The sequence below is a fragment of the Peromyscus maniculatus genome, chromosome 13, assembly GCF_049852395.1.
Source record: "Peromyscus maniculatus bairdii isolate BWxNUB_F1_BW_parent chromosome 13, HU_Pman_BW_mat_3.1, whole genome shotgun sequence".
NCBI classification, from domain to species: Eukaryota; Metazoa; Chordata; class Mammalia; order Rodentia; family Cricetidae; genus Peromyscus; species Peromyscus maniculatus.
The window spans coordinates 26259090-26287046 of NC_134864.1; positions in this window are offsets into that span (position 1 = coordinate 26259090).

The window sequence follows — 27957 nt, forward strand, 5'->3', positions numbered from 1 at the left end:
CATGGCAACTCATGGCCATCTGTGACTCCAGTTCTAGGGTATCTGATGTCCTCTTCTGATCTCCATGGGCTTCTGCATGCATGTGGTACCCATAATCCCATGCAAGTGCATGGGCACACATGCACACACACACACTAAAGATAACTAGACGGAGGCCTAGAGAGTATTAGGAAATTGCAACATTTGTGCTGTGAAACAGGCTCCAGGCTGTCCAGGGACTTGGAGGAGGAGGCTATGGGCAAGTAAAGAGCACAGTGCAAAGGCAATGAATGCTCCAAGAAGGAAGAAGGATCGCAAAGAAGGTCCACCTCGGTTTTATTCAGGAAAGGGAGACTGAGTGTCCACAGTAGACGGGACGTGCTTCTTGCCATGTGGATTTTGGTAGATTATATGAGTAGACAGCTCAGAGTTGCCTTACTATCCTTGTCTAATCTTTTATTTATCAGAGAGGGGGAAAGAGTGAAAAGGGAAATGAAACAAAACAGTGGTTAATAGTGCTCTGCTCTGTTCGAATGCTGGAAACAGCAGGATGAATCAGGACTTCCTCTCATGCATTTATTAACTGCCATTTCCTACCGAGACTTAAGAGTCAGAAACATCAGGATTTGGTCAACGATGCTGAAGTTCGATGTTATCTGTAGGGCTCATGATTACTTTTTGCTACTGAAGATTATGGACACATTTTTATTTCATTACAGCCCACTCAAGATAAAGGAGCTTTTCCATAGGCCTGGAATGACTGCTTCCTCCATTTAAGGGAATTTTTCAATTCGAAAAAGTCTTTGAAAACAAGTGAGTGGGCCCTAAGGCCACAAGAAACAAGCACAGATGAGTTATAAATATTTTTCCATACAGAGAAAATAGAGTAGCTTTTTCTTAAATGTGTAATTTCAGTAGCTCAACTTTTACTAGTCACGTCTGCCAGATCTTGAAGGCTTTATAAGAATCACATGCAACATGGATTTCTGGATGCTATAAATCCAATCATCTGACACAATTTGTTGAGTGGAAAATTCACGCACACCCACTGCAAGATTCACAGATGGGTATGGTCCTCCTTTGTGTTCAGAAGGTATTTTTATGATCTTAGGTTCTGAAACAAAAGAAATGGGAAGATCAGTGGAGTCCTTTTGATCTGCCTCCAGCTTGGATGGAGATAAAGATGTAAAACAAAGCAAGACTCATCTCCACAAAATAAAAGGCACGTAAGAACACCCAGCACAACCCCATGGTTTCCTGTCCACTCTTGTCTCTCTGGAGAAAGTGTTGGTATATGAGGGCCACACACACACACACACACACACACACACACACAGAGGCATGCACAAATGAAACTCCCAAGTGGGCAAGACAGTTGGGCTTAAATACTTCTTCGGAGGGGAGGCAGAGTTGGCTAGTGTTAGTCAGTTTGTACTGGTAGTGAGGTCAGTGTTTGGTACCCCATGGTATGGAGTGGTGTACCCTGGGAGGTGGGATTTGAAGCCTTCAGAACATCACAAGGATATTTTTGACAGCTGGGCATTGGCATTGGACATTGCCTCTACAGTATTTCACCTGAACGACTTCCCTGGCAGAGGTGGTTTTGGCTCTGTTCCCTGGCTTCCCCATTTTTTCCCACATCTTGTAGGTCCTCATCAATTTTCTTTGATGGAAAAAATATGGAGACTCAGCTTGCTGCACTTGAAGTGCCAGCTAAGGTTTTGATCCTTACGGGGGTTGTCTGGCATCACGTGCAGTGCTGTTGACTGTAGTGTAGAGTTGCTGGGAGATTTTTAACTGTAGGGGACAGGAAGATCCCGAGGGACAAAGAGATAAGAAAGCTTCATTCGGGGAAGTTCATACTTACTCTCTCTGAAAGTTCGTCATTTCGTCTGCAGAAAGGAAATGACAGGAAGCAGATTGACAGGGGCAAAGGGCTGCACGTTGATTGGTGTGCTCCTGTGCATGGGGCAGACAAAGTAAAACATGGAAAGGGTCAAGGGGCTGAGGCTTCATCCCCACGGGAGAGAGATAACTGAGGGAACGTGGGAAATTCAAAGTGGGTATCAAATGATGTTGACAGGAGGGAACGGGCCCAGAGAACAGACAATGGTGGCAACCAGACTCCTCTGGATTCCAGGATGTTTACAGTTCGGTTTTATGAACATATTCTGGGCTATCAGCTTATTGGCAGTGCCTCCCACATTCAGGGTGAAATCTCCCTTGCTCCCCCTGTTATTTCTAGAGTGTCCACGTGTAGCATATCCTCTGCTCCAGTCCTTGGAGACTCTTCCCTTTGTCTTACTGCCTGTCTCAGGTGGGCAGGCCAGGGAACAAAGCCAGGCTTCACCAGGACTATATCCTCAGGTCTTCCAGCTCCTGCACCTCCTCACACTGCTTGTTCCTGGCATGAGTCTGCCTTCCCTCTGCTCCAATTGTTCCTCCAACCCAGCTTCTTCTCTTCTCTCCTCCCACTTCCATCTTCTTCCGGATTAGGCACGTACACAAGTGACTCATCAGCAAGCGACCATGAGAAGGATGGATTTCTTAGGAAGAAAGGCAGCGGCCAGAAGGGAGCGAGGTGCATATGAGGATGCTGAAAACTAACGGGGCATTTGGGTTTTGCACAAAACTGAAGACCTGAGTTTACTGTAGTCTGCACAAATGTGGTCTGCTCATTTTTTCCCCCCAAACATATCTATTGACTGTGCTCCTACAGTTCAAGACTGTCACCTAAAAAATGGTGCCTTTTGGCTGGTACTTCCCAGGGGGCATAGTCTAACTCACAGGCAGGCATAAGGAAAGAGCCCCAGATGCCCACAGAGCTAACCTTTGGCCCATCCGAAGAACCTCTTGAAATGTGCTGTGGGACTGTCCTCACAGAGACCAAAAGGGGAAGTGGTTACCGCATGGTGCTCATGCACTCTGGTAACCCCTCACCCCACCCAGGAGATTCCCATAGGCATCTACAGAAAAGCCCCAAGGCAGGAAGCCTGAGACACAGAGGGCGTGGCCTATAACTGGTCTTTGCCCATGTTAAGAAGGTTCCTTGAGCAGTGGAGACAAAGGGAAGGACAGAGGCCCTAAAGGGTGATTGGAGAGGGGCAAGGAGTGAACGACAAAGCAGGAGAGTCGGCAGTCACAGGCCGAGAATCAGAAGAGGCAGAGAGCACGTGGTCTGCTCCACTGAAAGTAGTTGACCCATTCCTGTATTGGTTCTGTGGTAAGTACCTCATGATAACTTTCACATCCAGAAAACACCCAATGCCCTTCGGGATTTTTATGAACTATGAACTCTTGACTAAGATCTTAGGAATGTAAGGCATCTGGGCTGTTTCTCTGACATCCTGCCCTTTGTACAGGACACAGGTTGAGTTGAGAGGAGATCAGTCTCACTCTCCACACCATAGGGGTCGTCCCTGACTTATTGCCACAAAGATTAGTTCAAGAAATTCAGGCTAAGTATGTATAGTGCCTGGAATTCCCATCATAGTTCCCCAGTGTTGTCTAGAGGTTCTGGATGCTTCCACACAAGGAGGGTGTGATATAAGGGTGCAAGGCCCCATATAGACACACGGTGGCTTTAATTTCTGAAATTTGAGTTATCCATAGTCAGCTTAAAATGTAAGCTAAGTGTATTGGTGCATACATATAATCCCAGGACTGAAGAGGCTGAGGCCAGCCTGGGCTACATAATGAGTGCCAGGTTAGACAAAGCACATATCTCTATTGATATTTATTTTTAAACTGAACAATCTGCAGTTTTCCTTGGGACAACATTTTACCCATAATCTATGTAATTAGATTGGATTAGCAGAAAAAATTGTAGGCATTTTTACAAAGAGGAAAAATCATGAAATTTAGTGTTCTTGTTTGTTTTTTAAGTGTAGTTTATATATAAGGTTGAGGAAATGGCCCAAAAATGAGGAGCACTGGCTACTTTTCCAAAGGACCCAGGTTGGTTTCCCAGCACCCACATTGTGGCATCTCAATGTCTACTACTCCAGTTCTAGAGAACCAAATGCCCTCCTTAGGCACCATGGACACATGTGATACCCAGACTTACATTCAGGCGAAACACCAATACACATTATAAAAAAAAAAGAATAAATAATAAAAAAAATGTAAAGTATAGTTTGTATAATACAGCACATACCAAGCTGATTTTGTTATTAATGAAGTTCCTATCACATTTAATGCTCTATATAGCTCAGCCTGAGCCAAGGACTTCAGTCAGCTGCTCTATTTCTCAGTGGGGTCCCAGCAAGCTGTCCTTAGCTGAGGTAGTGTTCTTCAGAAATGACCACAGGAGAGCTCAGCGGCTGGTCCTTGGAGAAGGCTCAGCTGCCTCATCTTCAGATGGCACTGTGACTCAAGTCCTTTCTGTGCTCTAGTGTCCTCAGGTGTGACTCATTCTCCAGGGGTCTGTGGTTTGTCCATTAGAAGTCAAACGTGACCTGTGCACAGATATTAAGACAACAAAGCTGACCTGGGCATAAATTTCAACAGCAAGAGAAATCCGGGAGTCTTTCACTCTTTGAGATGAGGTTGCTAGCCTGGTGAAACAGGACCATGATGATAGACCCAGAACCTGGTGTTTTAGGTAACTCAAGGTCCCCTTACCTCCCAATTCAGAAAAGCTGAGGAATCAGGATCAAAGGACTGTCAGTATCCTGAAAAACAAAAGATAGCTTATAAATATTCACTTCCATCAATTCATATTTAGTAAGCCTCATCCAAATTAAAGCCAATTTCCCCTCAGGGCTTGGAAACCCTTTCAAATCCTTTCACATCATGTTTTTGAATCAGATTCTCTCATGGACTGCTGCATGTATGAATTCTGACCCTCACATGCATGCACCTTAATGCCTAAAAAGATACTGCATTGAGTGCAAAGGTATGAGGCACCAAGCTTCTCCACGCAGGTCAAGGAGTGGGGGAAGACGCTGTAGCTTGCCCAAATCCAGCCACCTAACCAAGATTTTTAAAGGTTTTGTTTTTAATGAGTTTAGCAAGACCATTCTGCCAAAGTAATTTAAGTAATCATTCATAAAGATATTTGGAAGTTTCCAGCAAACATGACTTTTAAAGAACATAACGAACCAGTGCAGGATTTAAATGAGCAAGCTGTCCTGACTTATGTCCCCAAGTTCTAGGCAACATGACAACTCAGTCCCCTCTCCCAAACTTCTCTTTCTTTTGGTACATGGAGGGAAGACAAAACCATTATGACCATAAAGGAATCTAACAAGGTAAGAGTAGATGCTCCCTCCCTTCTGCCTTTCACCTCTCAATGCTTCAAGAGAAAGCCAAAGGCCCTTGATTTCCAGGATTACTTGCTCTTTATCCATGCCTTTATTCTGTCTCCCTGACCAGCTGTGATCCACCTGCAGAGGATCACTGTTGAGTCATAAACAAGCAACTGGGACAGAAGGGTTTGGGATTTGTTTCAATACAATCAACTGCCTGCTGGAACTAGACACCTAGACATGCACAGACTGAAGCTTGTGTTTTGTCCACGAGCAAGATGGAACTGTCGCAGAATGTGGGAAGCTTGCCCTTCAAGGCTGGGGATTCTATTTTCATGTTTCCTTGCTCCCCCCTGTCTTCCTTTCCTTTCCTTTCCTTTCCTTTCCTTTCCTTTCCTTTCCTTTCCTTTCCTTTCCTTTCCTTTCCTTTCCTTTCCTTTCCTTTCCTTTCCTTTCCTTTCCTTTCCTTTCCTTTCCTTTCCTTTCCTCTCCTCTCCTCTCCTCTCCTCTCCTCTCCTCTCCTCTCCTCTCCTCTCCTCTCCTCTCCTCTCCTCTCCTCTCCTCCCCTCCCCTCCCCTCCCCTCCCCTCCCCTCCCCTCCCCTCCCCTCCCTTCTTTCCTTCCTTCCTTCCTTCCTTCCTTCCTTCCTTCCTTCCTTCCTTCCTTCCTTCCTTCCTTCCTTCCTTCCTTCTCCTTCTCCTCCTTTTCTTCTCTCTCTCTCCCTCCCTCCATCCCTCCCTACCTTTCTCTCTCTCTCTCTCTCTCTCTCTCTCTCTCTCTCTCTCTCTCTCTCCCTCTTTCTTTCTTTTAAACAGGGTTTTATTATATAGCCCTGGCTGGCCTAGAGTCAGGATCCTCCTACTTCAGCCCACTGAGTGCTGAGTTTGTAAGTATGTGCTACCAACCCTGACCCTTGAACATGTTTCCTTTAATGCATTACCATCAGAAAGAATTTAAATTTTCTTTACCAGAAATCAACTATGTCTAATTTGTAACTTTAAAAATGTTCTGGAAAAAAAAATTCACATCGGTAACACCAAAGGCGGGTGTGTACCTACCGCTAATGACAGTAACCAAACATCTTGCTGAGTTATCTCATTTTGCTTCTTCTTTTCATTGTTTCTGTGCATGCAGATGACAATGTTTCAAGTAGGTAAGGTTACAGCACTGGGGATCAAGCACAAGGGTTCCTGTGTCTTGGACCTCAACTCTCTGAAAATAGGAGTGATAATATGACCACATCTTCCCAAGTGCTATGGCCATCGTTCAAGGAATGCACAGGAAGAAGACAGTGCAAAAGCCACAGTGTGGAAATGCTCCACTGCCCAGTCAGTCCACTACTTCTACAAGCTGGTGGCCCCGCACATCTGGTTGTCCAGCCTGGATCTACTCCCAGGGCTCAAAACGCAGCCCACAGCAGCATTCCAAGCAGAGTTCTTGGATGCCTGATTACACTATAAAGACCGACTGCTGTCAGGTGTCCCCAGAAACATCCTGGGATGCCCTTTCTCAGAATTTGGATTTGTGTGGTGATCATTTGGGAGTCTTAGAAGCTAGGAAGAATCTCCCTCCAAGCTAAAAGACCAAAAGAAAAGAAAAAAAAAAAAGAAGCCAGAAGGTTTCTATATGTAGGTGAAGCAAGACAATGATGACTTGTGCTAAATTTGCTGGCCCTGGGCAGAGAGCACAGTGTTTATTCAGAGTTGATTCTGGAGTGAGAACAGGTGTAGACGGCACAAATCATCACTGGGGAGAGTTTTGGAAAGGTTGACTTCTCATCTCAAATTCATTATGAGATGTATGGCCATACAAGACCTTTTTGCCTTAACTTATTACACACACACACATACACACACACACACACACACACACACACACACACACACACAATGTATGTTATATCAGGGTGTGTGTGTGAAAACAGATCTTTTGTTATAGCGAAGTCCTCTTCTTCATTACCTGGATTACAGAGTCTATAAGGTACAAAACATTCCCAAATCTTGAAATTGATCAAAAGGATATTTGTCTAGAGTCTTGAAATGTCTCATCTTCTCATTACCCCTCCATACAGAACACTCAGATGCCCTGGCCTGTCTTATTTTGTGACTAAACTCATGTTGTGTAGACTGGTTGTTGTGTGGGTTCGGTCAGGTAATCGAATCTGAGTGTCAGAATTGATTTTCAGTATTCACAGCAAAGCAACCCAAAGGTGAGGTACCTAAAAGTATCTCTTTTCTTGAGCAATTAATCCTAAACTCTGCTCTTGACACCATCTCCCAGGTTCTCATGCCGACACCGGAAGCCATGCCAGAACTCAGGTGCCTATGAGTCACCCACATCTGGTATCACTGATAGAATGAAATCCGAGGTTTCAAAACAGAATCAGAAATGCAGGGAACGCCACTTTCCCCTTCGGCCACAAGACAAATACAATATTGATACTGAGACTTATCTGATCCAAGAGTGAAAAAAACAACAACAGTTTCTCAGTGGCTCCTTCAGCTTCCTCATGAGAACAGTAAGACCTGCACTAACATGCTTTGCAAAGAGGCTTTGTTAACGACACCTGCTCAGACCATCTGCTGGTTAGTCACATCTTATTTGAGATCTCCATTGTTTCTGAATGGTAAGTACTGGAGGAAGGATTCATGGGAAGTGCGAGAACTGGCCTCATTCACATAGCCCAGAATGTTCTTTTCCAAAGTTGAGTGTTGGCATGTGTCACGGAAACATCAAATCTGATAAACCCCATTTGTAAATCTTATTATGACTGTCAAGATTGCCTTTTGTGGGAGCCCATTTCCAGGTTCCTAGTGACTTTACCCAGCAGGTCTGCATAGAGGATGATTGGACCACGGGCCTGAGTGCAGGTGTCTGAGATGGTCTGCACTTGGCTGTGCTGGAGGGGAGGTCTGTTGCTCCACCCTTTGGCATTTCTATAAATACCCCAGGGCAGAGATAGTCAGGGCCCATTGGAATAGATTCCAGGCCCTCTCGAGGCTATCCTGTATTTTCTGTTTATCTCCACACTCTAAATCCTTCTAATATTTCCTGCTGCTCTCACTAGAGAGATCTCTGGGGATCTGTGGAGTTGGTGGGTAGCTGCCCCACACTATATGAAAGGACTCTACACCTATTCTTCTTTATGTTTTCCTATATTGTTATTATTTTGAATCTTTCATATTTTGGGAGGATTCTGCCCAGTACCTCAGACTTCAAAAGGATCTATGAGGACAGTCCAGAACCAGAACAGTAGGAAGAATGTTTCTCTAAATGTTTAGACACCAAAGACCTTTTTATTTTGTTTTTTGAGGTTATATTTTGATTACAATATTTCTCCTTTCCCTTTCCTCCTCACTCTCCTTCAAATGCATGGTTTCTCTTCTCATTAATTTTATTGCCTGCATATATGTGTGTACATATATTTTCTAAATAGAACCTATTCAGTCCATATAATCTTGTTTGTACATGTGTTTTCAGGACTGCCTGTTTGGCGATGGACAACTAATTTGCATGTCCTTCCCCGAGTAAGGCCACTTCTCTCCTCCTAGCTTTCCTCAGTTGCCTATAGTTCTTTGTGTAGGGTTGAGAACTCATGGGCTTTTCCATATGCGATTTGGTGTGTTTTGCTGGACACCAAAAAACTTTGATTAGAATACTGTTTTTCCTTCCTCTCCTTTTCTTTCCTGCCCTTTTTTCCTCCTCCTTTCTCCTCTTCTTTTTCTTCTTCTGTTTTCTTTTTTTTAATGAGATAAGGTCTGGCTATGCTGCCCAACCTGGCCCTACACTCCTGGGCTCAAGCAATCCTTGGAGAGTAGCGGGGACTACAGGTAGAGACCATTGCACCTGGCTTCTTGGAACATTCTACAGCAGCATTGCAAGTCTCAGTAAACCAAATCCATCCAGACACTCAGACACACAGCCTCAGCCGCTATCTATATGAACATGGATGGAGATCTTGAGTTCTTTTCTTATTCTGATCACTCAATCATTCACACACACACAGAGTACTTTACTTTGCCTAGGAGTTAAATGCTGATCTCAAGATAAATGCCCTTCATTTCACTGCCCACATTTCAAATTCATTAGCTTTTGCGTCTTGCTTTGCCTACAAGGAAATTGGTGACCAGTGATGATCTCAGGTGACAAGGGAAAACCTTCAGTCTCTCTAACTCAAGAATTCTGAATTTTTTCATTTTGTCTGGGAAGATGATTCCCTAACAATGCATTTCTTTGTAGTGTCACCTTTGTGAAACAGACTTTGTCCTGTCAAAGTATCACTGTGGAGGGAACATGTGCTTCTCCTCTTCCTCCTAGGCAGAACGTTCAAGATCTACCGTCCCACTTGGAGACTTAATGAGGAGATTAGTAAGATAGCAGGAACGTGAAGCAATACACTCACTGATTGTTTAAAACACAATACAATTCGGTTTGTTGCACACAACAATGAGAAACTATGCGAAGTTGCAAAACAAATACTTGCTTATGGTTATACTCTCAGTCTTTATTTATCTCTGGGATGTCCTTTCCAACTTGAAGATGTGTCCTTTCTGTGGGGGACTTACTGGAGTCATGTTACAGTAGACCCTGGAGCATTTGATTTGCCTTTGTTCGCATGGGGGAAATTGAATGGGGAACCTTGTGTGAGAGTCTTGATGAACAGTGACTGGTTCAGCTGGTTCACCGGGCCAAACAAGAAGAAAAAACTAAAGTATTTGAAATGTGGGTGGTGAAATGAAAAAAAAAAAAAAACATTTATCTTGAGATCAACATTTAACTCCTAGGCAAAGTCAAGTAGTGTGTGTGTGTGTGTGTGTGTGTGTGTGTGTGTGTGTGTGTGTGTGTGAATGATTGAGTGATCAGAACAAGACAAGATCTCAAGATATCAATCCTTGTTCTTATAGATAGAGATGGAGTCTGTCTATCTGAGTGTCTGGAATGGATTTGATTTCATGAGACTTGTAGTGCAGCTATAGAAAATTCCGAAGTTCCCTCAACTGTAGTGAAACTTATAGACTCAAAGCAGACATTCTTGATAAACATGAATTTCTCATGTAAAACTTTCAAGACTTTTTAAGACTTTAGAATATTTCCTTTAGTGTTTCTTTTAATGTTTTATAATAAAGAGTATTTTCTTCCTTCAATACAGAATAGAATGTAATCTGCATGATTAAATAGACACGATTTCATTATCAAATACCAGAAAACAAGCGTAGAGAGGCATTCTAGTTTGTCACCATGTGTTGAAATCAGAAACAACAAGCACCAGACATCATCAGGAAAGTTGGGAGACTGAAGGTGTTTAGACTCACCTGAGCGATCGGCAGTTTCAATTCCTTGATGGTCTTGGCATAGCACCAACCCAGAAGCTGACCTAGCTTCCCACCATCCTGTCCTGGTTCTCATGCGTTTATCGCCCTCAATCTGGGAGATGCTGCAGTGTACAGCATCCTCTGTAGTGGGTAGCTGTTCCAGCTTTGACCTGGAAGTACTACCCCTATTGAGGCTTCGGTAACTGTTATGCCTATAAGGTGGAGCCGAGAGAGGAACCCTGAAGACCTGAAATCCGGAAGGGTTGGCTCTCTTGGTTCCTGGACCCTGGATGCTGGAGGTAGACTGAGCAGAGTTCTCCAGAGAACATCGGGGACTGTGCTTCACCTTTCCCAGACCCTGTAGCCTATCCCTTCAATTGTAAGTTACCCCACAAAACAAACCTCCCTTTTAACTATGTGGAGTTGCCTTAATAATTCTACCAATAATCCTCTCTGCTTCACCTTCAAGAGCTGTCTCAAGAACCCCGGAGGACCGCAGCTGAGCTCCCTCCACTTCTGAGTTTGCTTCCCAGTGCTTGCTATAGGTGGCAGCAGCCTCGGTTCATGATATTTTTCTTTAATCCAAGATCATTTGCCTTCCCTCTTATATTTAGCTTGTTTGGTCTCCACTTGGGCACATCTGAATTGTCAGCATCACCCCTTCTGTCTGTCACCTTTCTCATGGCTGTCATCTGACAGATGCAACTTAGATGAGGAAGGGCTTGATTTGGCTCGCAGTCTATAGGAGCACAGTCCTTTGTGGTGGGGAAGGTATCATTGTGGGAGTGGCTTGGTCCCAGGAAGCCAAGAAAGAGAAGGGACAATGCTTAGCTGGCTTTCTCCTTTTTCTTTTACTTTATTAAGTCCAGGCTCCTAACCCATTGGGTGGTTCCATCCACATTCTGGGCAGATCTTTGCTCTTGAGTTAAATGTCTCTGGAAACACACTCAAACACATACCCTAAATGTGCATCCATCATTAATGCTCTAAATGTCCTTTAATCTAATCAAATTAACCATTCAATTAACTATCACTTTCTTCTTCCATGTTAATGCCACACTAAAGTCAAATAATAGTTACTTGAACACAGCATTGTGATACCTCTTCACCTGATCTGGTCGTAGAGACAAGTACTGAGGGGCTAAGGAGCAGGTAGCAGATGTAGAATGGCTGGAGGGGCAAAGGAACGATCCGTAACCTGGATAGAACAGAGTTGGATGATGGAACATGTCAACACAATTCAGAATGCTATGCAGGCTACACAAACAAATGCTGTGTCTAGAATTCTCTGTTTTCTGTTTTCAGACTATCATCGAAGACAGAGAAGTGAGTCTACCAACTGTGCTCATTATCAGTTTCTCCCTCACACCTATTGACAGGTTGCACAGTGCCCAAATGTTTCCATGCCAACAAGGTTTATGGTCCTTTTTGCCTCCCCTTTTTCATAAAAGGGGAGATTAATATATTTTTCTTGGACACATTAAATAGTGTGACTCACATTTTGCTGTTCATTTACATAACCAATGAAAAAAATCCACCATATCTGTATCTCAAAGGAAAACTGAAAATCAGTTACATTAAATTTTCCGTCAGGGCTTTTTATGATAAGCTAACGATTTTTCCTTTGCTTTTGTTTTTACTTATTAGTATAATAATGTGTCAGAAAAAGTAGTGCATACTGGCGTGCATGAGAGATGGTGGTGATACCTACAGCAGAAGCCCCACCAAGACCAGAGCTGGGGAAGTGGCTTAGTGTAAACACAGACTTCAGTTAGATCCTAAGAACCTAGATGAAAAACTGTATATGATGGTATGAGCCTATAATTTCAGCGGCGGGGGGGGGGGGGGCGGGGGCGTCAATACAGGTGATTCCTAAGGCTTGCTGGCAGTCAGTCTAATGTAACTGGACACCCAAGGTTGACCCCTGGCCTCTACATACACATACACATGTATGGGAGTACACTATGTGCACCCTCATGATCATATGCACACACACACACACACACACACACACACACACACACACACACACACACACAATTCACCAAGTCTGGAAAGGTTAGAAAGTAGATTAGATACATTGCAGAATGAAAGGACTAAGCAGACGCCATAACAGGCTGCTCAGTCTTCTCTCGGAGATCAGATCTCAATTTCAGTTTCCTGAGACTTGAGCAAGCAGTTTCTGGGAGGGCCATAAACAAAAGACAAAGTCCTTGCAGTAGCTCCCTTCCTGCACGTACTCTGACCGCTCAAAGTTCAGTCAATTGTTTACTGTTTGGGACCCCTCACCAACTTAGAGCTACATGCATGGGTCAGTGTAAACGTGCAAGGCCAGCCCGCCTCCATGGCAGCTCAAAGACAAAGCCTGGGACTTGTCCAGGCCTACCCAAAAATGATAACTGTAACCCCCAACCAGTAAATTAAGAAGTTACACACCCTCACCCAATCATATGATGCAAAGGCTTGCACCACCCTGCTTGTGGTTTTTCCCTTTAAAAACCCCTCACCCTGAGAGCTCAGGGCTGTCCTCCTCCACCCACTGTGTCGAATGTTGGACGCGGACAAAACCTGGGCTTGCTTGTTATCAATAAACCCCTGTGTGTTTTGCATTGGATATCGGCTCTGTGGTGGTCTTGCTCCGGGGTCTCATGACATGGCCACAACATGGAACACTTGCAGTGGCAGACTACAGAGAGGAAGTGTGCAAAGGCATCTCAAGGAGCTGCTTCTACAGAGCTGGGGAGGGAGTTACTCGGAAGGTCAGGCAGTGTTCGGTATCACAGTGCCCTGGAACAAGTGCAGCTGGGTCTTATTGTGGTCAGCAACTATCAGGTCTTGAGGCAACAACACATTTGCCCTGAATCAGAAATGGCTCAGAATCCTAAAATGGCATCCATGTTTCCCCCTGACTGATCAGCAATATAAATGTTTGAATGAATATCTCTTCTTCGGTGGCTTCTTTAAGCTAAGTCAGGCAATCTTCTGGTCCTATGCTGTTAATATGATCAGGGTTCATGGAAGCCACACAGGTGGCCTTGGGGTAAGTATAAGGTGATTCGTTTTAAGGGTCTAAGGTGTCAAGGCTCAGAGGAAGTGCATTGGAACTCATCAAGGTAGCATCTGTTATTGCATGAATTCCTAAAGGTCTTATATTTAAGAACCCCAGAGCCAGATATTGGTGTTAATGCTGAAAGATCAGAGAGACAAAGGAACAAGCCACAGCTCACCTTGCCAACTTCATGAATCCTCTGTTTGAAAGCCTCTGAGTCCTCAACCGAAAAAGCTCCCTAGCCAAAAGGCCTCCAGCCAAGAAGAAGGCTTAGTTCCTGTCTCCTTACACCTTATATGTCTTTCTCTTATACTTCCTTTTTAGTGCGGGGATTAATGGCGTGTGTGTTTCACAAATACTGGTAGCAAAGGCATGAGATTCTTCTTAAGTGCTGGGATTAAAGGTGTGTGCCACCACTGCCTGGCTCTGTTTCTCTCCTAGACTGAATCAATCTCATGTAATCCAGGGTGGCTTTGAATTTACAGAGATCCAGACAGACCTCTGCCTTCCCAGTGCTAGGATTAAAGGTGCGTGCCACCACTGCCTGGCTTCTACGTTTAATCTAGTGGCTTGTTCTGTTCTCTGTTCTTCAGGCAATTTTTTTTTTTTAGGATATACAATATATCACCACAATCTGTAGCTAGAATTGTTGGATTCTGCTGGTCCAATATTCTTATTATCTGTCTTAATGGGTAGCTTCACTGAAAGTTTGTTCAGTTAAGAATATGGAAGTCTATTAGTATAAATATATATTGTTGGCTAGAAGATCCCATAGAGAATTTGTCACATTTGATCCAGGGTACAATATGATGTTTTGGAATTTGGTCAGGAGAGATTGGCCAGATATTGAAGTCTGTTGAGTTTTGGAAAGAAAGTAATTTAGCCAGCCATTAAAAGAGGCAGAGACTGAAAACTCAGACAACATAAGGAATTCTTCTAGAGAGATGAGAGGCAACTGTGGTCATGACCATCTAAAAAATAAGCAGAAAAAAATTGATACAAGAAAGGAGGACCTGGCATGCAGAAAACATCCTACTCATCAGGAAAGAAAATAGGAAAACAAGAGTCTGTCATGCCTCAGCAGGTGTGGGGATACGTGTGGGATAATTTTGTGTCAACTTGACATAAGCTAAAGTCAGCTGAGAAGACAGAGCCTCCACTGAGAAAATGCCTCAGTAAGAGCAGGCTGTAGGCAAGTCTGTAGGGCATGTCTTTAAATAGGGATTGATGTGGGAGGGCCCAGCTCATTGTGGGTGGTGTCATCCCTGGGCCGGTAGTCCTGGGTTCTATAAGAAAGCAGGCTGAGCAAGTCATGTTTAGCAAGCCAGTAAGCAGCACCCCTCTATGACCTCTGCTCCTGCCTCCAGGTTCCTGCTTGTTTGATTTCCTGTCCTGACTTCCTTCGATGATGAACAGTGATATGGAAGTTTAAGCCTCGTAAACACTTGCTTTCTCAAATTGCTTTGGTCATGGTGTGTCATCACAGCAGTAGTAACACTAACTAAAACAGGGCAGAAGGTTTTATTTTAGTCTTTATTTTCCTGGAAGTCCCATGAGATGAGAGAGAATAAAGTTAGAAAATGAATTTACAGATTATCAATTCTTGTTCATCAGCTGCTGGGTCATGCCGGGGATGAGGTGTGGGGGTTTCTAACTCTTAACAGGAGTTAGACATGTCTTGAACACAGGCAGTATGGAGATTTTTCTCCATTAATAATAGAGGAGACATGGAATTTTATTCACTCTGAGGCAGATGACTTAGTTTTGACAGGAGAATAGAATGTCTTGAAAGGAATTTGGTGGCAGTTAAGGTTTTTAGTGTGGGACAGGCTAGGGTGAGCATGGTGTTGAGACATCTTGAAATTTGATAATTCCAAAAATCCGAGTTGTATATCATGATTGACTTATTTGAAGCTGGCCTGGGGTCCCTTTTGAGGAGTATGTGCAGGTCTGTATTTGGAGCTTTAAAAAGTCCCATTGTCCTCTTGTCCTAGATTACCTTGGAGGTCACAGATCAAAATGTTGGCTGCCCTTTTATGCACTTTATTCCTTTTTAGCATTTGGCCCCAAAACTAAAGCTGGAAAATATTAACACAACTTGTTTAATGTAATTTCCTAATATTTGGATTCACCATATAATTTTGTTGAGCTTACAGGTATTTTTGAATGATTCATTTAAACCTACACATAACAAAACATTCCAAATTAAAGCACAGAAGGCGTTGAAAGCGTATTTCATGAATGACCTTTTTTTTATAGCATGACTTATGAGAGATCTGGTTTGCTCAGTTTCTCCAGAAGCATTCACTAAGATCGGTGTACTGAGATGATGTGCTGGAAATATACTGAGGATCCTTGGGCCAGACACTGTACAACGGGAAGGAATTGAACTTAAGGCAGAAAACTGGAGTCCTTTTTAGAAGCTCTCAGGGTTGTCTTAACTGGAAGAGCAGGGGACCATTATCCATTTCCTTTGTCTCCTCCTGTCCCTATCAGACCCTATCCACTCTACCCTGCCCAGCCTCTCAACATTGACCCAGAGACAGGACCACATCCCAGGGCACTGTGCCTGAAACAGTTCAGGAGAGAGACCATGATGGGCACCCTCAACCCCCAACCTTTCAGCAGTTTGGAAATGAGTGTCTCACTTCTGGAAGATCTGGTGGAGCGTTCCAGGACCTTCATTAAAGAGGTGAGTGGAAGGGTGGTTTGCACAGTAAGCCTGGGATGCTCATGGATCTGCTGCCCACCCATCGCAATTTTCCCTGGGTCAAAAGACCAAAACAAGACTACACAAAATATCCGTAAAGATCTGAATGGACTTCACTGGTGATTCTAGAAGCAAGCAGCATTTTGTTCCCTGAAATGCAGTGTTGGGGACCGGCTTAGTGGGTTTTTTATAAACAGATTGAAAACAAAACGAACCCCCTAAAAAACCAAGCAAACGATGACAAAGAACAGATTTATCACTTGAAAGCTACTTTTCTCCTGAGGTGACGCAGGGAGACAGAATCATAGAAAAGCAACTGACTGGTTAATGCCAGGGTATCCAGGTTACTGTTTTTTTTTTTTTTAAATTAAAGATTAAACCAGAGGATGCTTTATTACCATAGTGATGGCAACTGTTGTATTTTTGGGGAAATTTGACTATCTTCTTTCTTCCCATGGGTTTCTTGGCAAAGTCGGATACCAACCACTTACTTTTTTTTTTTTTTTTTTTTTGGTTTTTCGAGACAGGGTTTCTCTGTGTAGCTTTGCGCCTTTCCTGGAACTCACTTGGTAGCCCAGGCTGGCCTCAAACTCACAAAGATCCGCCTGCCTCTGCCTCCCGAGTGCTGGGATTAAAGGCGTGGGCCATCACCGCCCGGCCCCAACCACTTACTTTTGATTCAGCATCGGGGATTGCTACCGGAAGCGATCCCAAGTTGACTTCAGCGTGATCTACTGGGGTCTTGTGAAGGAGTCTAGTGCAGAACATTGTTTCTGAGAATTTCAAACATCCAGGAGCCATCCCAGTGTGTAGAGTGGCCAGCTAGGAGCCACTTCCTCTGACCTCTCTTCTACCCTTAGACCCCTGAAATAGATGACGTTATAGTCATCCACCGCCATTCATCTCCCGCCACCTGAGATCCGTGAGAAGCCCTGGGTTAGAGCCTAATGACAATTTGCTCTTCACACTGAAGTAACCAGAGTACCATGGTTTGTGTGGGAGCCACAGTTCCCATGGGACAATGTGGAGATGACCCCTGCAGCCACAGCAGGCTGTGATCAAACAGAGGAAGCTTGGAAGTCTCAGAATCTTCACTAGTCATGTTGTCCTTGGCTCCAGGCAGAGTCAGTGGCTTTCATCTTTCAAGACTGTCTCCCATACAATCATTATATATATATATATATATATATATATATATATATATATATATATATATATATAGAACCGGGCAGTGGTGGCACACACCTGTAATCCCAGCACTTGGGAGGCAGAGCCAAGCAGATCTCTGTGAGTGAGAGTTCTAGGAAAAGCTCCAAAGCTACACAGAGAAACCCTGTCTCAAAAAAATATGTATTGATTTTTATGTATATGATTATATGTACACCAGAAGAGGGAATCAGACCCCATCACAGATGGTTGTGAGCCACTATGTGGTTGGCGGGAACTGAACTCAGGACCTCTGGAAGAGCAGCCAGTGCTCTCCACCGCCGAGCCATCTCTCCAGCCCCAGCATTCTTGAACGTGTAGAGCAAAGGTGGTCAGCACCACACCGAGCAGAATACGAACATATAGGAGTGCACTATTTCAAGCTTCTCTCCTGATGATTTGAATGTACAAATAGCCATAGGTGCAGGGCGTCTAATTTAAATGGAACTAAAACTGTCCCATGGAAATCTTTCCTCCAGCTTTTCATTTTGCTGTTGCATAGCTTCTTTTCAAAGGCAGTGGGAGCCTTCTTTGCCTCCTACTGTGAAGTTGCCCTGCTGTACATCCCAGTCTGACTTCTTTCACCTCAGGCTACATAGCCTGCCCGTGCTAAACTGATGCTAAGTCACCAGCAGACTACACTCAGCTTAATCCTCATCAGCTGCAGCATGGCTAGCCGCGGTCCTAAATTCCACAGCTGACCCGGACTCCCTTCCTGACGTCTCTTCCATCCGAGGCCGTGGCTCTTCCTCTAGGCTGGTTCTCAGGCAACCCGAATTCAACTTGAGTTACATGGAAACCAAATCCTCACCTGCTCTGTGCTGCTCTCTTAGGAAGGCATTTTAAAAGGAATCCTCTTTTCTTTTAGGTTCATCACTTTCTCCAAACAGTGCCGAGTCACGCATCCAAACCGATTGTTTGTGTGATGCTGTGAGGCCTGGATTGTGTTAGAGACCCTGAGATGGTGAGGCCGCCACAGCTGTGGGATGCCTGCCAAGGAGAACTGCAGGACAGAGAAGGTAACCAAGCTGAGGGTGGGGCCATCTCAACCCTTTGACATTGGTCATGGGAGCTGCGGGATTTCGAGTTTGCCTCGCTGCATTTCCCTCTTGCTCTGGTCCAGTATTTCCTCACTCTGCCCCCCCCCCCATTCCTCCCTTTTGGAATGGTAAGGTATGTTCTGTGCCACTGCATGTGGGAAGTATGTAATTTTGCTCTTTTAGTTTACAGGGGGTTACCTTAAGAGACTGCCTTGAGTCTCAGAAGAGATACTGGACTTAAACCAGGATTGAGATTGTGAAAGGCTATAGGAATCTTTGAAGCTGGACTGCATGCATTTTGTATTATGATGTGGCCACAAGACCAGGGAGTGGAATGTGGTGATTTGAATGAGAATGTCCCCCACAGTCTTGGACACTTGAATACTTGGTCCCCAGCTGGTGGCTGCTTGGGAAGGATTAGGAGGCATGGCCTCGTTGGAGGAAGTATGTCACTGAGGATGGATTTTGAAGGTTTCAAAAGACTCATGTCGTTTTGAGTTAGCCTTTCTGTTTCTTGCCTGTGGTTCAACCTGTGAACTCTCAGCTGTTCCTGCTGCCATGACTTCACTCTGCCACCAGGGACTCGAACCCTGGACAGGAACTATAAGTCCAACCAAAATCTTTGTTTTATGAGTTTGCTCAGGCATGGTGTTTTCTTGCAGCAACAGGAAAGTAGCTATTACACCAACCCTTGAGTTCCAGCTGTCTGTGTAACTTGGCTGTGTGGGACAAGAATTGACTACACCTCAGGGACTTTGATAGGCTGCTGAGGAATAAAATGTCTTACACGAGGTCTAGTTACTGCGTGTCCAAAGCCTGGTCTCTGAATTATTTTGCTGTAAACCAACTGTCTAACAACCTTCTTATAATGTCCTAAGCATGTTCAGAAAGCATCTGAAGTCTTTCACCACCCTGTCCTGTGGCCGCTGAGCCTCAAGAGAAAGAAGGAAGAGGAAATAGAGGGGCCATGGTACTTTTCTAGTTTGAAGCAAACTGAGAAAGGGCCGTTTTGATGGTTCTGTACGCTCCTTTTAACCCACTGTAGTGGTTAACACACTGTTCATACAGTGACTTTCAAGCTAGAGCTTTGTTTGATTGTTTTTTTAAAAGTCATTTGCCAGGCCAGTGGGTTGTATCAATGTCTGTTTCCCGGTCATAATCTTGTGCTGTAGTTATGGAAGCCCTCTGTGTACTGTTATTTTCAACATCTAACATAATCCCATAAATAATATTATAGAGAAACTAATCCAATTATCTCCGAGTAAGAGTTTAAGATGTAGCCTCTGAATAATGCAACAGATCAGCTATGACATAGAGGATAAGTTGGTAGATGGTAGACAGACAGATAGACTGACATATAGGCAGATGGTAGAGATAGACAGACAGCAGAGCTTCTCTTCACACCCTGCATCTCCAACACTATTATCTCTTCATCTCAACCCACATTTCATTTGAAAACATTTACAGTTATTCCTAGATTTTTTTTTTTCCACATCCCTGAGCCACAAACACACATACATTCCTGGTGCCGGCAAGTGTCTTTGTTATAACCGTGAGGATGATATGTTTATTTGATTTTTTTCCAACCATAGTTATAAAAACTTTAATGTTATCTGTATTCTGTCAATCAGGATACAGTGCTTCTCCAATATGATGTGTATGAAAATAACTAATATCGCTCTCTATAATTTGGCTATCATACTGCTCTCTGTAATTTGGGTTACTGTTTTATTCAGTATATGGAGCACAGTCTCTGACCTTGTGACATGTGCCATAACTGGTGTACCAATTAGTTTTTGTCACCTTGACACACACTGGAGTCACCTGGGATGAGGGAACCTCATTGGAGGAGGAATTACCTCCCTGAGACTGGCCTATGGGCAAGTCAGGGTGCATTTTTTTTTTTTTAATATAAATTAGTGACTGATATAAGAGGACCCAGCCTGCTGGGGGCTGTACCACTTCTAAGCAGGTGTGCCTGGCTTGTATAAGAGAGCAAGCTGGACCAGCCATAGTGCTAAGCCAGTAAGCAGGGTTCATCCAGGCTGTCTGTGCCATGCCTGCCTCCAGGTTCCTGCCTTGCCTTCCCTCGGTGATAGACTGTCATTTGGAAGGGTAAGATGAGGTCAACCCTAAGTTGGTTACGTCAGGGATTTAGTACAGTAACAGTGAAGAAAATGAGAACTCCTACCTTCTCTCAATTTTTTATTTGCTGTGATAGCATACCAACAGTTGAGGAATCAAAAGTCATAATTCAGCGCGTACTTTTTACTTTTCTATTTTTTTAAAACAATGAAGCAGTTTTCCTCCCATTGCTAGTATTTTGTGACTGTTTTATGGTATAATATCATAACCAGGAAGTTGACATGAATATAGCCCATTGATATTCAGATTTCCACAGCCTTGCTAGTGCACACGCTAGTGTCTGTGTGTGTGTGTGTGTGTGTGTGTATGTGTGTGTACATGCCTCATATTTGTTTCTGTACACAAATATTCTTTTTTTTCTTGACCATTAAATTTTCAGCTGGATGGACACGGGACTCCATTTGGGTTTCTGCTTGTGATGACGGGAGATAGAGGTTTTAGCCACAGAAATCAGAACCCACCCAGGCCTGTTCTGTTTCCCCGTGATAGCACGAAAATGTTCCATTTGAAAACCGCTCCACAGAGCATCATTGGCAATCACAGCACGCCAGCAGCAGCTCTGGTGGGGTTCTGTCTGCCATGGTTTTCCATCTGAAAGCTCCGCACATCCATGGATTGGCTCCTCTCTCACCCTTTTCTTTCCAATTTATTTTGAACAGATGAACTGAGTCAGATGAGTCATGGCTTAAGGAAGCAAATGCACTCTCCAGAGAGTTGTAGGCACGTGACTAAATTGCAACAAGTTGTTTAAGGCAGATAGCAAATCTTCCTAATTAACAACGTTTAAAAATTATAACGATGAGTTAATCCTTTAGTGTCAAATGAAAAACATGAAATGCTGATGGGTCTGGGGAATGTGAATGAAGAAACCACGCCTTAAAAACAGCTGCAATAATTTCCACGTGGATCATGTCTTCACTGCAAACTAGCCTCCCCCCACACCTGAGTTGCGCCCACTCGTGACATCAGTCCACAGACACGCGCAAAACTGGGACAGCTGTGTTCCTGCTGAATCCCTAGATGCTGCTACAAATGGGCCGAATGATTGTTGTTGGCAAATGTAGAGGACCATGATTATTTTCTCAGGAAGAAAAGAGATTAAATGTATTTTCCCCTGTTTTAACACAAATGACAGATCATTTAGAAAAACAAGGTTTAACCCTTGTTGGGAAAGATGACCTCACATTGGTATAACGGCCTTATGCAGCTCTGCTAATGCCAGACTTTTTCCATCAGGCATGCATTATCACTTGACATGCTTTTCCAGTCGGGCTCTGCTCTCCCCGTCTCCCCACACTTCCTGAAGGAGGCACATGTGGGAGGGAAACATTGGAATCCACGCTAAGAACAGAAGTGGCCCACAAGCCTTTTTGCCTAAATCCAAGTGTTTGAACCACACCTTCATCTTTGAATGGTTTGAGAGCTTAGGCAGCATTGTGTATGAGGTCAGTGGTCTCCCCCTTACCCTTTGGGAGATACAGTCTAAGATCCCTAAAAGAGTGAGCACTGTTAAACTCTACATGTGTGATGTTACTTTTGCATATAAATGCCCATGGAAAGGTTAAGTTACAATGCAGGAAGAGATTGACAACTATAATTATAAAATGGAACAATTATTATAACACACTGTGAGGAAGGTTATGTGAGTTCGATCTCTTCCTCTTGGAATATCTTGTAGATCTTAGCAATATTACTACATGGTTTTCTTTCCTTATTGAGAAGCTTGATGTTCTAACACTCAAAGGAATCTACAGCTCTTCACTGGCATAGCTGAACTGTCCTTGCCGCTACCCCTGAAGCCATTGTAAGTAAACTAAAAGTTATTTGGGCACAGAAGGTAAGCTAGTCTACTAGCAGACCCTAACAAGTGAGTAACATACACAGCATAGAGACACTGGAAAACACATGGGTTCATATCCTGGACAGGACAGAACCTTAAAAAGCTACAGAGAAGAATGTGCAATTTAAAGCTTATGAATTATTTCTTTCTAGAATGTCCCATTTAGTAGTATTGGACCGCAGTTGATCACAGGTCACTGAAATCACAGATAGATTAACCACGAGTAAGGGAGAAAGGCTGCTACAGTGGTTGGAAATAGACCTACAGGGTTGTAACGGATCGCTAAATGATGGAGCCCTGTGAAGGATGTCTGCCGCGTGTCTCCTCAGCGTGCCACATCCTGGTCTTTAGTTTCACGAGTCTCTGTTGTTGTATGCCGGAACTTTCACTTGAAAGCAAAATGAGAGAAATCCGCAGACTTCCTGAACCCCAGGGATCTATGAAGCGGGGCTGGGAACTGTACTCCTGCTGCTGCTGCAGTGCTTTCTGGCCAGGCTCAGCATTCTGAAGCATCTTTGTTCGGACCCCAGTGTTCTGGATCCTGCAGAGAGGTTCACCGGATGCAAGCAAATGAGGTCAGTGGACTTCTTTCTCGTTGCACTGAGCAGTGAGCATCCTGCCAGCAGCGAGGTTGTGAGGGCCACGTGTTGAAGTGGATCCAGGCTCCATTTACATATTGGTCAGAGACACGGCATCAGCAAAAGGCATCATATCTGAAGTTGCATTTGTCAGCAGAGCATGGCCAAAGAGATGACACTTAAAAACCATCCAGGCCTCTTAAGAAACAAGTAACAGGGACAGCGGTCTAAGGGGGTGGGGGGTGGGGGGAGCCAACAAAATCCTTCTTCCAGTTGTGCTGATGCGCTCCTTTCCCGACCCATAGGACGCCAAGCATAAGCTAACCCTGGCCCCATAGGGTGTGGGAGACAAGCCCAGGCTTTTTTGGCCTGGCCCTCAAGAGCACCAGCTGTCTGACACAGGACTGTTTGCAATTAGCCTGGTTCACCCAGTTCCAAAGAGAGGCCTGGCTGGTCCAAAGTCTGGCAGTGTAATTCATCAGAAGCATGGATTTGGATGGTGTCCCACTGAGGCACTCAGGAACAGAGAGCCCTCCAGCAGTGAAGTCTGCCTCTGGGAGAAGAGGGGTGGGGGGAGGCCACCCTATGTATGCTGGGAGCCTCCTTGCCGGGTGGCTCAGCCTCAGCTCTGAAAAATATGGATGAGGGATGAGGGTTCTCTCAGAAAGTGCTCTGAGTTACTCATGATTTGCATGCAGGGAAGCCCAAGTCCGACTCAGACAAAAGCAAAAGCCCCATAGGCCCCAACCCACTCATCCAAAAAGGAGGCTTCAGCTGATGGGAACCATAGGGAGGGCCCTGCATCAAAGACAGGATGCACCATGCCAGGATAGTCAGGAGCAAGACATGTGCCCACAGCAAAGCTTATAGGCCAGCTTTGGGCATCATCTTCCTTCCAGTTTCCCCATATGTCCTCAAACAACTGCACCTGTGTCCCTGCCAGAAGCCTGCAATCTGCTTCTGAACCTGTGACTAGCACATGTTTAAGTATGCACTTGTGTGAACACACACACACACACACACACACACACACAGTCATCCAGAAAATCCTTTGCTAGCCCATGTAGGCAAATGTTTCTCTCCTGCCTGCCAGTTCCCAAATAACCAACGCAGAGGCTTAATATTATTTATAAATGCTTGGCTAATAGCTCAGGCTTGTTACTAGCTAACTCTTACACTTAAATTTACCCATATTTCTATTTATGCTTTGCCATGTGGCTCAATGGCTTGTTGCCTCATTTTTTTGAATGTCCTGCTTGTTTGGTGGCTGGCTGGCATCTCTCCTTTCTTTGCCCTCCCTCTTCCCATCATTCTCAATTTGGCTTCCTGCCCAGCCACCGGCTATCAGCTTTTTATTAACCAGTGAGATTTATTCATATTCATAGTATAGAAAAAGATTGTTCCACAGCAAGCCTATAGTCTTAAAAACTAATACCCTTTGTAGTGAGTTAAGGAATAATTTCTTATTTCTATGGAATATACTTTAACACTCTTTTCCCCAAACTATTTCTCAAATATATAGGCATTATTTTTTTAAAATGCTTAACTTCTTACTCATCCTCTCCTTCCATGGGATCTACAAACAAATTTCAAATTCAGAATGAACACTACCTATGACTCAAGGATTTTACCACTGTGAGTTCCATTTTGGAACAATAAAGAACTCAGTAAATTCCAAACAAGACCATTTTCCCTTGAACACTTGAAGTTTTAATTGTAGAGTGAAATGACAAAAAGAATACTTAGTAACTATACATAAAATAAAGTTAATTTAAGGTTTGTAATCATCAATAAAACACCGTTTTGTCCTTTTACACATGAGTGTCTGGCACCTATGTTAAAAAGATTATAGGTACATAGAGCAAATACTAACATATGCCAATGCTTGCCATACTAGCCCACAAATTCTATTGAGCCTCTCAGTTATAAAAACTAAAGATGGACCCCTTCAGTTTTCTGAAACAGCTCCCAGGGGCTGCAGCTTCTGCAAGAAGCCCTGTGGTCTTCACAGATGCATCACCAAGGCATATGGCTCTTCAGTCGGGTTGATAGCTTCTGTGTCAACTAGAGAATAGACGGCAAAATGAATTTACTACCCTTTAAAAATCTCAAACAAAATTCCCCTTTGCAGGCTAGAACATGGGAAATGGGAGGCTAGATCCAGTTCCCCTACTCCCCTCCTTCACCATGAGGACTTAGTCCTCAGTTACTTCTCAAGCACCGTGCCTGCCTGCCACTGCCACCATGCTTTCCGCCCTGATGATCACGGACTCATCCCCTAAAACTGTAAGCCAGCCCCGATTAAATGCTTTCTTTTGTAAGTGTTGCCGTTTTCTCTTCACAGCACCAGAACCGTGACTAAGACAGTAGGTAAAATTGAAGCAATGAGAGGCACGCACCAGAATCCTGAAAATGACATCTTTTTCAGTCAATAAAAGGAAAAATAGGCCAGGGATTGCTCTGGCAGATGAAACAACTGAATGGCTCTTTTTTAGATCCACACTCTCACTTCCTCAAAGTCTACTGGCTTTTCCCTCAACCCCCAGCAGTGCGGTGACCAAGCAGCAGGTGACCCCTTCCTTCCTGCTGTGAGCAAATGTATATCTCATCAGGATGAAAAAAAACAGAGTGCTTAGAGGTGGTCACCAGACGGTCTTAAAAGGACAACACATTGTTTCAGAAATGCATGCACTGACCCTGTAATAATCAGGAACTGCTAATACACCTCCTCGAGAATCAAGGGAAATTGCCTTGTTGGAAAAAATAAAGACTCAAAATCAGAGATAATCTTTTAAAAAAACGAATGCATACCTGTATAAATGCCACAAGATATGCCTAAGAGAGGAAGCAAATAAGTCACAGCACACATACACGCATGCACGCACGCGCGCACACACACACACACACACACACACCCACACACACACACACACGGATGAGCACATACACATAACACACATTTATCTTTATCTTTGGTATGTAAGTATCTAAATGTTTTGCTTAAATGTGAAACAGAAAGATAAAAGTGGACTAATAAAAATTCAATAAAAACTACTGAGATTGTTAAATAGGTAAGGAGAGGGAGATACGATGGGGAGGACAGTGGAAGAACTAAATTTCTCTATGCCTTGGAACTAAGACTTTTTTTTTTTAAATTATAGGAATTAACTTAACATCAAAACATAAGTATGTACCTTAAAAGCTACCAACACATTTAACGACAGATCTGGTTGCTGGTGTAGCATCCAGGGAGCAGCTACCTGCAGGGACTTGACTTTGGTGGTTCTAGGATGCTCAACCACAAGTAAACCAGGAAGAGCTAATGATAGCAACTGAGAAATGCTTTTAAACAATCATGTTGTTAGTGTGAGTGATGGTTTTATTATTATTCAGATGTTGTTGATGCAATGTGGAATAGGTATAGAATTCTCTCCTATCCCATGCTTTGGGTATGGGAGAAAAGAGGCAAGAGATTTGTCCCTTACTGAACTCAAAAGAGAAAGGGCAGCACGAACCCTTGGTAGGTTTTACCTTTACAAAACACTGCATAGTTCCCAATTCTGCTTGCTGGAAAGTCTGGTAGTGAAGGCCAGAATAGTAATGACCACCCACACAACCCAAGCTGTGCTCTCCTAGTGCTAAGTCTCACTAAAGGAATCAGCAGGACTTAGAGCATCTTCTCAAACCAGTTGTAAGAGAGAGTTCTAGGTATTACTAAGATCCAGTCAAGAAGAATTGATACTTGTTAAATAAGCTCCCATGTCTTAAATACAGGACAATAGCAACACCAGTTAACATACCAATACACTTGGTTAAAGTATATCAATATGGTTAGTGTTTGGTCATGTTTAATGACTTGAGGGAACCAACTTACTATGAAAAGCAGTAATTTAAGGGAGAATCCTTAATGGACCCCAACTGAATTCCAAATATCAGTCTTATCTCAAGGAATCAAACTGGTTCTGGCAGAAATTTTCTCTCTATGGAATTGTCCCTCCTGATAAATGTGGATGGAATGATAGACAGCCTTCATTTTGTAAACACTAATGTCTTCTGAAGAGTAGATATTATTTACCCCCAGATGGGAGTGAACAGGACAAGTTATGGGAGGTGAAGGAATCTACTGAGACTTCTAGATCTGACTGCTGTGTACAGGAAACAGGAGATGGAGGAACAGAACCATGGGGGGACGTCAGGGGTGTGATTAGACCAACACACACATGACAGTTCAGCCCACGAGAGCAAGGGCAGACGCAAGGAGGAATGTGAGAGTAAGAAATAAGAGAGACTCTGAAGACTCATTCCCTGGTTGCTGTGTGTAAACCTTGCTTGTGTCTTAATTCAAATAAGAGCACACACATGTAGTTAGGATGTGTGAAGACTGCGCATCTGACAACCGTGTAGAATTACATGGAGGGCACATGCTTACTGATGTGGAGGCTGCATTTACAATGTAAAGGCCTATTTCTTTAAAAAAGATGTGAATGTGCATATAATACATAGATACTTATCTACTATTCAGAAATGATATGGCATTTTAAGTGGGGAAGGAATGAGGGGCCATGCAGAGGAAAGAATATTGCGTATGAACTGGTGAAGGCCAAAGCCAGGAGATGAGCACATTGCTTTGTGGTCTCCACTTTTCATCTCCCTCAGTTTTCCATAATAGAAACGTATATCAGAACAAACATATTGTAAATAAAGCTCCCCCAAGGAACGCATCACTGACAGTCAGCTAAAAGATAGGAAAAGAGTGCTTTTCAAAGTGATAAACCATATGGTGAGCACAATTTATCCAAGACAGACAATGGAACTTTTGTTTGTGTTAGCTGTGTGTCTGCTGGCTGAGC